This window comes from Scomber japonicus, chromosome 1 (genome assembly GCF_027409825.1).
Source record: "Scomber japonicus isolate fScoJap1 chromosome 1, fScoJap1.pri, whole genome shotgun sequence".
Classification (NCBI taxonomy): Eukaryota; Metazoa; Chordata; class Actinopteri; order Scombriformes; family Scombridae; genus Scomber; species Scomber japonicus.
The window spans coordinates 26,512,261-26,524,607 of NC_070578.1; the positions used below are offsets into that span (position 1 = coordinate 26,512,261).

Genomic DNA, 12,347 nt, shown 5'->3' on the forward strand with positions numbered 1-12,347 from the left:
AATCTACTGTTTAATGCAAATGTTATCCAGGTTATGGGAGCGTCTGAAAAGTTGACTGTTCAGCTAAATAACAGGTATGGATGGTGCTCAGAGGGAACACTCAGGACAGTGGGTTTTATTTACAAGAGGATAGACAGGTAGCTGATGTTTGTTGTCTATGAGAAAAAACCTATGAGCTCCAAATCCAAACAATTTACATAATGTGGATATGACACTTCATATAACTTACTTCTTAGGTTCAGGCAAGCATAACTGCAGGCTAAATCATCTACATTATGATAAAGAACAGCATTCAAGAAGCAATAAAGTTGTAGAAGAGAAAAAGTGGAGAGTCATTCGGTCTCAACGAATGTCTGCACTGAAGATGATGACATCAGCTGTTGCTGAAGAACCTCATTAATGAGATCTAATAATAACAATAACTGCGACGGCAACTATATACTTCAGCCAAACAGTGTCTACTAACAGTCACATGTGCACATTTCTGATTCAGACGGATAGATTTCTATGAGCATTTTATCTGCAAAGCAAAACTGAAAGTGAAGCTCTTCTAAACAAAGGAAGGGATACAGCTGCGTAGCATGTAGCTGCAAATGACTTACCTTTAGTTGAATGTGTCGTTTCAGACATTATGACAATCCGGTCGGTGTGATGCAGCTTTCACAGAAATTCCCGTTGGCCCTTGACTAATGAGAAACAACAGACATTTCACGAAAGCCAGCTGATGTAGTTGTGTGTGTGTGTGTGTGTGTGTGTGTGTGTGTGTGTGTGTGTGTGTGTGTGTAAATATTGTTGAGATACAATATAATTATTGTTGCCTATACAAAAGTAAAATTTCTGACTTCAGTAAAAGAACAGAAATGTTCAGCTAAATGTACTTAAAGTATCAAAAGTGTCTTTTTATGTAGTTTTTATGCAGATTGTGTTATATTATCATAGTATATGATTTGTATCACTAAAGTACATGTGAGAGCATTTTAATTAATTTAAATAAATAATTTTATTTTATTTAATGCAGAGCCAATTTTAGATACTTTGGGTTGATTAATAGTAATAGTGCAGCATCATATTATACAGTATTATACCTGTATATGTACACTTTAAACAGCACTTTTCACACTAACTGCACAACACATTTTTAAAAAGAACGTAAAAGAGCAACAATTTAAGCAAAATTAGAATATTAAAATATATTATTTTATCTAAAAACGTCAAATAAATGTAAATATAGTATTTCCCTCTGAAATGTAGTGGAGGATAAGTATAAGGTAGCATCAAAAGCTACATGACGCTTTCAAGGTGAAAAGCTAAATGAGTAACTGACTTGGCTACTTTCCACCACTGTTTAAAAGATGTGATTAAGAAAAAACAGAAAAAGTTACAAAAGTTCATGATCCATTAATTCTTTAGATTATTATACACTGTTGATTATACTAAATAGAGTGGAAATTACAAATCTCTGTGCCGATTCCAATCATTTTGCACATTTTTAGTTGTCTGTTATAATGTATGCTGTTTGCTGCTTAGTTTAGTCCTGAATTGTCTATTGCTGGCTCAAATGGTTTCATTTATTTTAGGGTAGTAATTAATTATTTTTATTTTATTTATCTGTCGATTATTTTCTTGATTAATCAATGAGTTGTTTAACAGATTAAAAAACAGTGGCGAATGATGATCATCCAATGCCCAAGATGCAACCAAAAAATATACTGTTTACTATCATGGAGCACTAACTAATCAGAAAGATAGTCACACTGGAATCAGAGAATTTGAGCATTGAGCACAGAATAAAATGACTCAAAATGATTATTTGATTATCAAAATAATTGCTGATTCATTTTCTGTAGATTGACTAATCATTTAATCGACCAATAGTTGCAGCTCTAACTCAGTTCAGGATGAAACTAGGCCTGTAATAGCGCTGTTAATAAGGTTTGTAGCTTCATCAACCTGATCGTGCCTCAAAGTAAATGAGGAAATTCATTCAAGATTTGTGGTCGCTGACTCCGTTGTTTGCTCTCTCTTCATACTGTACATCAGTTCAAACTGCTGCAACATTCAGCTTTAACTTTGTGTTTTGTTCTAGTTATCACATCATTTTTTTGATTGTCAGTAAACTTTAAACCACAGACAGTGTTGACTCAGTCACTCAGTTCTGAGTATTGCAGTGCTTGCGCAGCAACAAAAAAAAAGATGAATTCAGTTGATTGACAGGTATTTAAGTGAATTGTTTTGAAACGTTATCCTGACATTCATGCATGAGCACTGCACCCTCCCTGAGTTCACACTGTTCTTTTTATGCGCACAGAAATGTCAACAGCTTCCTTGTGTCAATATAATGCCATTACGTTGCATTACCCAGTCCCTGTGTCCCTGCTCCTGCTGGCAACAAATTTCTCTTTATTTTTTTTGCCTGAATATACTTACTCACAGAAAGTCTAACACACAGAAAAATGCACAAAACACAATAGCAGAAAGACTCTTATGGGTATAACACCTGAGGACGCTGTAAAGAATTACAACTGTTACATTTCTGTAATTATGCTCTCACCTCCCATGAAATACTGAATGTTGTTATTCTTGTGTACAAATGTGTTATGGATCCAACAAACTTACCTGGTTATGTTCCAAATATCAATCCTGATCTTTATTTTGGCCCATTTTTACTTGTTAAAATGATATCCAGGAAAAAAGAGCTGCGCAGGAGTAGCTTAGGTGTGGTGAAGGTTATACCAAATGGACCTCAGTGCTGTAAAACTTTACAATGCTGATAAGAGAGAAAAGAAGGCACCCAATAACCACAGGCTATGTAAGCAGGCCAGACACTTTCAAGGAAGTGATGTCACACACTAGATGAAATTACTTCTGAGAGATGGAGGCTGTATGTTCCTCCTATTCTTCTGTTTCCCTCCTCCAATCTGTTACTGTCAGACTCCTGTTGTCAAAATCAAAATTCTTGCAAATGCTTCTAGCATTAACTGTGCAACTTTTTCAGTGCATGGACAAACGGAACAAATGAGTGATTTCATGCTAGAGCCCTGGGTCTGCATGATTCATGTACTGAATTCCTAGTATGGAGTCCCTTAGGTTGAGAATGGCTGGCTTGCTCTGTTTGGCCTGAACTGACATGCAGAGATGTTAGGATGCCACGGCAGCAAAGCATTTTTTGCCTGGAGCAGGATCTGTCATGACAAAACTGGTTTGTCAAGCTTTGGAAAACAGGCTAAAAGGCTAATTTTCTTTGACATATAATGTATATATATATATATATATATATATATATATATATATATATATATATATATATATATATATATATATATATTGCGTTAGGCCACTTTTACTATAAGGTTGTTTATGATAATATTTTTTCAAATCTATATAGTACTTTTAAGAACAAATGTTACAAAATGCTTCACAAGGCAAAAAAAAAAAAAAAAAAAAGAAATCAAAACAGAGGAGATTAGATAAAAGTAGAGACAGTATACCAAGACAAAACAGCACTATGGTAGATCAAGAACAAATAAAATAATAGAATTTTACAGAGATGAAACAAGGCGATCAAATTAAAGTATTGAAAACAATGTCATAATATCCAAAATACTGCAGACAAAAACAAATAAAGGATGAAAACAAAGATGTGCACGCATGAATACATATTAACATAGAAACAGTGTAGAAGCACACACACACACACACACACACACACACACACACACACACACACACACACACACACACACACACACACACACACACACACACACACAAACACATACACAAAAACAGACGTTAGTTGTCTTTTAAGTGTTGACACAGATGTCGACAGTCTGGTGTCTATAGGAAGTGGATTCTAGAGTCTGGAATGGCAAAAGCCTGATCCTCTGGTCAAAAATTGGACCTGGGAACAGTGAGGAGTAAGTGATTAGATTATCTAAGATCACAGTCAGACTTATAGAATGTTAAGAGGGGCCATTATATATTCTGTGTCCAGTTCAAGTTGGGATTTTAAGTAAGACAATTTTAAAAATCAACAATATACACAAGCAAAAAATATTTCTGTGATCAATAAATTTGCAAGTCTGCTATTATCCATATTAACATGCATTACTATCTCCTCTCGCTCAGTTTTATTCATGTGGCCTCTCACAAACTCTCGCTGGCAGACGGTTGCACACTAACTCACATTATTTGTCTCTTTCTCAGCGTCTCAACTCTATGCACACTCAGCTTTGCCTACACATTCACTCAACCTGGCACAGTGTTACAAACAAAATCAACCGATGGGAGAATATGAGAAGGTAAATTCTGACTGGCTGCTTCATCTTTAATTAGATTGCTAGTAGAACTCTCTACAATTAAAGACTAGATTGGATGGGCCGCTAGAGTTAAGGTTATAGGGTTAGGTCTAAGTTAAGCATACAAATGTTGTCAGTTTTGCAAATTGTCCCTCCAGCCCATCTAATCTTACACCAACCTTCTCCACTACATCCTGGCAGGGTTGGTCATATGAGTAAAACTGAATGATTGGGTTTATTATAACACATTCATATGCATAATAATTAGAACATCCAAATATATTTATTGAGTACAGAATTTTTTTTTTTTGCACAACTGAAATTATTTTTTGCTTGTGTGTATTTTCTCTGCAAAATATTATTTTAATGTAATTTTTTAGATGTTATTTAACTCATTGCTTTCTTAGGAATGAGGAACAAATATAATGTAATGCAGCCTCTTTTCTTAACTGGCCTTCTCAAAATATTTAATTTTGGAGATGGTTCTTAAACCATGATCCATTAATTCTGGTTCTTAAACCAGAAATATGTTAGGACAACTTTCTAGACCTGTTTCTCAAAGGTGAGGTAAGATAAAGATAAATATAACATCTAAATTTCTCAAAGAATGTGTTGCATAGGCAGCTAGAGAGCCCAGCTGAATGGGCTCTCTAGAATGGCTAAATTGGGTAATGTGGACCAATTAGTAGGAGCTCTGTTATATTATTGTTACATTGCAGGTAGTTTTGATGTATCTATTCTTTAATTTCAGTTAAACAATTTTACAAGTGGATTAGGCTATTTGGTATACAGTATATCTTGGTATCATCTGCATAACAGAATTAGGACTCATTATGTCTAGGTATTATGTGACCTAATGGGGGGCATCTCCTCAAAGTGAATAATGACTTTCTTTTAAATTCAGATGCAGGGCTCAGCTCAATTTTAGTTCATATTGACATCAGTGCTGCTATAGATACAATAGATCATGCACTTTTGAATAGTGTGAGGGATTGGGTTAGGATCGATATTATTTAAGGGGTGCCACAAGGTTCTATTCTGGGTCCAGTACTTTTTCACTGTATATGCTGTCTCTGTGCTTTTTGTCAAATGAAATGGAATTTATCTAGAATTGTATTTACATTTCAAAAGCTTATCAACTGATTAAAATATATTTTTTCAATATCCTTTGATAGAAATGGCAACTTAGATATACTGCAGGTCCATAGTTGTCTGGATCAACATAATCAAGGTTAGATTTTATGAAGAGGGGTTGTGGCCCAGCATGTTTAAAACGAGTTGGAAGGTAACAAGAAAGCTTTTAACAATAGAAACAAAGGAGGGACCTACAGTATCAACAATATTTTTGAGAAAATGTGTCATGAGTACATCTAGATTGCAGGTTGTTGATTTCATCCCTCTTACTTTTTCCTTTAAGTTCACAATTGAGAAGAGCTCAAAGTTAGATAAAACTGGTTTTGGAAGTATGACAAAAATAGCCTGAGTCATTTGAATAAAACTGCATCTGACGTCTATGATCGTCTATGTTCTTTTAAAATAGGTAATGAATTCTTGGCATCTTTGAGGGTTACACTCATGCTTGGAAGGTGAAGAAGGATTGGCAACACATATTAATAACAGTATTGGATTGTGATGGTGGTCTGCAAATAGATTTACAAAGAAATCAATTTTTGCATCCTTAACAGCTACTTGATATGAACACACTGGATATTTGACATTGTCAAGAGATGATTTCCACTTTTACTCGGCTTTTTGACAGTCTTGTCTTGGTTGTGAGTGTGCTCATCAAGTCATTTGCATTTGGTTTGCGTTTCAGAGGTTTAAGAGGTGCAACAGATTGAAGAATGGAGTCACAATTTGTATTCCTACTAAGTCATCAGTGTTAGGTGGAGTAGTTGTGGTGTAAACCTCAGAGCTGGATGCAAACAAATTCTGAAAACTGAGCTGAACCGACATTTGAGTCCACTGTCTAAGGCGGTTGTGTGATAGTCACCTTGAAAGCGTTAGTTTGGTTGTCTGATACATATTCATCTGTATCTTTAAAGTGTCCAGGCAAACACCACATGAAAGAACAAGGTGCAGGGAATGACATTTTGTGTGTGTGGGCCCGTTGACGGCTTGTGAACGATTAAATGAGTCAATTAGATTAATAAAGTCAGTCGAAAGAGGATCTGAAGGACAACAAGCAGAAATATTAAAATCCCCAAGTATCAAACCTCTATCATATGTATGAATAATTAGGGACAGAAGCTATGAAAAATTTAACAAAAAAAATTAGCATTTGACCTGGGAGGTCTATAAATCACAATAGCAGCAAGGCAGTTAAATGTTTCCTCTGATTAAAAAGCTGTGAAGCTCGACAGATATGTAATCACCAAAAGAAACAGGAGAACAGCCCCAACCTTGACCTGAGGACCTGGGTTTATTAAGAAATTGAAAGTTGGGGGGTGTGGTATACCTTGAAGGAAGTGTTTGGCAAATGTCTATGCATACTTTGCAACACTTAAAAAAAAATCTCATGATTTGCATTGAAAACAAACATTCACAACTCATTGTGCATGTGCATCACAGTTAAAATGGAAGGATCATACATTTAGACTTTTTAAACACATAAAAATACAATTAAATACATACAAGTCTGAAAATATGCACACAACACAAGGACACACACACACCTCAAGCACATGTGGTGAATGTTAGAACATTTTTGTAATTACAACCAGCATTTTCTGTCATTATATACAACCTCAAACACAGGCGTTTAAGAGACAGATACTCTATTTTTAGGGCAGTTGCTGAAATGAGGTTTAATTAGTGTATGTCTGATTAAGATTTAAAGAGCCTGGCCCGAGGGTGACTAATTCTGTCTTTACTCCAAGTACCTGATTGTTCAACTACTTTAATTAAATTGATTGTCATATGGACAGAGTGAGGGTACGTGTGAATCAGTTATTGTTTGGCCAGAAGTCAATTACAAATCAATATTGAAAGAAATGGAATGTATCTTCCCTTCATTGAACCTTCATCATGCCTCATCCTTTCACCACATAAACATTACATTTAAGGTTAATGAATTCACTGTCATGATTAATACAAGATAGCTATCGGACACAGATAAATTATATTTCAGGACGGGGCAGACTTGGACATGATTTTTATGCTAAAGGCAAGAGGGAATTAAACTAATACTCTAATGTGTTTGGTTCAGGGAATGACACTTGTTTTCTATCAGGAGCTTGTTGAAAATTTGCATGCTATCTGGCAGACTTAAGATCATTTGAATCAGCTGTTATGCATGAATAAGTCCTGATGATGGGAAGTATGTTTCAGAAACATGCTGTGATGTGACACACCAACAGAGGGCGCTAAAGTATTGTGCATGAACCAGCAGGACAATGCCATTTGATCAGCCGCCCTTCATCACCCTTCTCTGCTCTATTTGGTATGTAGGAGCAAACCCGTCTGGAGTGGAGGACGTATTTACTGGAAATGAGGTGTGGTCAGGGGCTTAAGATGTGCTAGAACTTCTCTAGGATGGGCTGATGATCATTTAATGTAAATCAGCAGCTGTAGCTCACAGGGCACACATACACACTCTCACACATACACAGCAACATATATTGGACTGTATTTCTTACCCATTGTTCCTAAGGGCAGACAAGCTTCTGTATTGACACATAGCTGGACACCAGCCTGGCCTTGAACCAGCTTGCCTAGCCTAATTGGCCTCAAGACCTCTTGTTGGTGTGATCTATTGATCAGTATCACTGCAGATGCTGCTAAGTCACAGACAGAGGACAGAGAAATAGCCACATATACTAAAAGTAACCACTGCCAAATCTGTGCATGATGTCTTAAGCTTTGCTGCAGATCTGTGCAGCAAGCAAAGATGATGACAGGGTGTTCACCCTGAGGTGAAGGGGTCCAGATCCTTGCCACAAGCTGATTCACACACACTGATTGTCCTTTATTGTTACCAAGGGGATGATGGCACCAACAAATAGAGGTTTCTGAATGCTGTGACCCTCAAAGATCTATAGACACTGTCTGCGTTAACAATCTCACCAGAGACGATGAGATGAAAACTCCTTCACTCTCGCAAGATCCACTTTTTGTTTGATACCTCTGCAGCAAATATTAGGAGGGGGGAAAAAGTCAGCTATGAGATTGCCACGAAGAGCCCTTCTGGGGCAGGGGTGAGCAAAATGGTATGCATGCTGATCTTGTATCTATCAGCACAAACATCCTATACATATTTTTGCCTGCACCTTCAACCTTCTTTCCATTCACATTCAGATCCGAGATGGCGTCATCTCATTCACATCTATTTCCATTTCAACTTCCTCTCCTCATCCTCTCCTCGCTGAGGCAATACAGCCATTTCAATGTAAATACTGACTATGTTTATCTGTCTCTTAATCCTCCTCCCTCATTCTGTACAGCCTTCCCTGAAATCCCAGAAAAACTCATAAGAGAAACATGGGCATGTTTATGAGGCCTGCCACACAATATGTCCTTCGCTACCCCGTAAAAGGCAATACATTCTTCTTTATGGGGTGTACAAATTTCCTATTCTCTGCTGTGTGTGCGAGCTACATTCCCATATGGTATTACATTTATGATGCATGACAAGGCTTACAATTCTCCATCTCCTCTGCAGCACATTGCAAGTAACCAGAGCTGTCCAAAAGTCATGGCTGTGACAACAGGGATCATTATACATTTTTCTTTTTGTGCGGCGGCCTCTTTGTATTCCTCTCCATGTCTCCATTAAATCTATCTTTATCCCGCCTTGTGAGAGTATAGCTACCAGGTGCACACCGAGCTCTTCTCTGGGTGGTGGTGTTGAAATAAGTGTCCACTCTGGATTCGCCAACGCGCCAATATACAAGCATGTGTGCACACATTCACACCAACCCGCTGATCCTGCCTCCTGTTTTATTGTCAATATCAGTCGGCTCAGGGGTTGTAGGGGTTGACGGCTGTTGACAGCTGCTGGATTGTTGAGGTAAAGATGATGGCAGCTCTTGCAGAGATAGAATAGCTGCATCTTGAGACCCCATGGAGGTTGTTATTAGGCTCTTATGAAATCTGCTCCCTATCAGACCTTCACTGAAGCAAGGGGGAGGATAAAGCTAGATGCAGTGCAATGTACACGTGTTGACTCTCTCCTTTCCTCCTATAGGTTCCTCTTATCTTGCCCTCTACTTCCTCCTTTCACACACACACACACACACACACACACACACACACACACACACACACACACTTGCTCTCTCTCTCTCTCTCTCTCTCTCTCTCTTTCTCTCTCTCTCCTTCTCTTTTGTTTTGTACCTGTGTTTTTCAGTCAATACAGCCAGCAGTCACGTCTTTATCATATAAGAAATGGTATTAATCTTGTTTGTTTTATATTTTATGAGCACGCACATCTCAAGGTGTGTAGAATGCACTGCGTCATGACACCAGGACCTTTTATCAGGACACAAGATACGTGAGCCAGTAGTAATCATCTTAGCACATCTGTGAGAACACAGAATAAAAAAAACAACCAAAACATTTACGCTGGAATTTTTTGTGTGTATCCATAGCACAAAGGAACAAAAGTCAACATTAAGGCTGTTTCACTTGTGCCTATGTGCTTCTTGATTTTACAGCACTGGAATGTTTTGTTTTGTTCAACCTTTTTGTATCTTATCATGCATCTTGGGCATCTTCTTTTGTTTAAATCACGCTAGCCGCCTCTAGGAATCGCAATGTCTCTGTTTGTCGGTCAGGCCACCACTTTGGTCCAGAGTGAAATATCATACCACTTTTGGATGAGGATGAACTTTGATGATCTCTCAAAGTTCCCCTCCAGACATTTTTTAAACATACAACAATAACTCAGCTTGGAATAATAATTTGTTTCTCATTGTTTATTCCACAAACAAGTTAAGTTGACTAGCTGAAAATCTACTACGCCTACTACTACAATCTACATCTACTCGTTCTCACTTATCAAAAACACCAAAATCTACAAATAACGATATGGCTGGCGATTTTCCATATTTTTTTCATGGTCAAAAAATCTCATGTGCAGTGAACATGCAATGAACATGCAATGAACTCATTAACTCATTATAGTTAAAAAGTATTGTGTGTTTATCCGAAGCCTAATATATTGTATTCCTCTGTGCCATAGACCTCCATTATTGTAGTCCAAAAACATTACTGGACTACATTGGATATGGTAAATAATTTAAGGACAATGTCAAGAGGTTGTGATATGCAGCTTGTAAAGTGATATGCTAGGGAGGACCTGTAAGTGAGACCACATTCATTTTGTCTGCCTTACATTCACAGCATCTACCTTTTTTCCCCTTCTTTTTCATAGAATATGAGATCTACTCTCTGGAGACTGAAAATTGTTGTTATTGTTCCTTGCAGCCATTTCTAAACAAAATACTGTAACTATTTCCAGTGGGGTGAAGGAACATGTCATTTAGTGCATTGGTGTGACTCACTGATGTATTTTTAATAATTTTTAGAAAACTATGGAGGTCTACTGCATAGACATGTACATATTACCAGGCTCTGGATATACACGCAATCCTTGGATCAGTTCATTTTTGGTTTGGCTCTGTACATGAGATTACAAAAAATATAGAAATCTTTCAGCCTTATCCTTTAACCACTGGACAGAAAATGACTATTTTCAGTTTATTTCAAGGCCTCAAATGTCCACATCACAGTTGTGTGAGTTGTGAATCTACCACAAGATTCAGATAAGAACAAAGAAACTTTACAGTTTCAGCATAAGAAAATATGAAAATAGTCTTCTGGTATGAAACTCTGCACATGTTATTCTGCACAGTGAAGCTCAAACATCCAACTGAAGGAACAAAAAGCAAAACATGTATGATATAGTTATAGTTATATATAGATATAGTTCATGACCAAATGTTAGTATAACATGTAAACTGAGAAGGCGAACATGATCAACATTATACCTACTAAACATCAGTATGTTATCACTGTCATTATTGACTACAATGTTTGTCTGTATTTTTTCTGTATTTACCCACATTACAGTAACATACACAACAACGCTTGTGTGTGATTCGTAACTTGACTGAAATTGACAAGCAGTGTGCTCCTGACAGGAGCACAGTTTGAAATTAAAGAATAAGTTGTAGCTTCTGTTGTAGACTCTGTAGAGCTAGCAATGTTTGTAACAAAGAGTAATAATTTTGCATTTGCTGTGAGGACGGCTGTCAGATTGGTAATTATACCTATTGAATTTTAGAAAGAACAGAGTAATCTGATTTCACGTGGATAGGTAAATTGCATTGCAGTGCATGTTGTCAGAGAAATGAAGGTGACTCAAATAATACTATCCAGGTGTGATAAACATAATAGGGTGTAAATGAGATTTGGAGTACAAGTGACACGTAGGAGTGGTACACATATGTGTGCTTTTCTTTTGACAGGAGAAAAACAGGTTGCTTCGATTCTACATACACACACGCTTACATACGTAGAGTTGTGTTTCAATCACTTTACATTGACTTACTTTATTTTCCTGGAGATTTATATTAACCATAACCACTGCTTGTCTAAACCTACTTAATCCAAAACTAATTTTAACTTTAAACCAAATCTTCACATTAAAACTAATGATTTATGTTAAGTGGACTTGCTTTTTGTCCCCAAAAGGGAGGCAAGTCCCCACAACATGACAAATACCTGGTCCACACACATGTACATGCACACACACACACCAAACAGACACACAAACACACATATAAATATATATAAAGAGGATTTCTCTGTTGCAGAGACACCAAGATGTAATAGTAATGTATTCCTATACAGTGTAGAGTTCCTGTCTGCTTTCTTTTAAGAAGTGTCTATTTGGATGTGAGTTCTGTTTACACGATGCACAGGCAAAGCAGCTATTCAAATATCAAGGCTGAAGAAAGGCAAAAGGTGGACATAGAAATCTGGCGTCAATGTAAATCTGATTTGTGAGACAAGAATCATTTAAAGTGACTCTGAGAGCTCATTCTA

The 12,347-nt window shown here is 37.0% G+C and overlaps 1 protein-coding gene across 1 annotated transcript in view; it reads left to right on the forward strand.

The window, feature by feature from the left end:
• The window catches only part of grtp1a (growth hormone regulated TBC protein 1a), a 100,539-nt gene extending 90,032 nt beyond the window's left edge, over positions 1 to 10,507 (forward strand). Inside the window, exon 9 of the mRNA XM_053323930.1 lies at positions 10,496 to 10,507. The gene's annotated coding sequence lies outside the window, so the exon portion shown is untranslated. The remainder of the gene's footprint in view (positions 1 to 10,495) is intronic.
• The last annotated feature ends 1,840 nt before the right edge of the window (positions 10,508 to 12,347 follow it).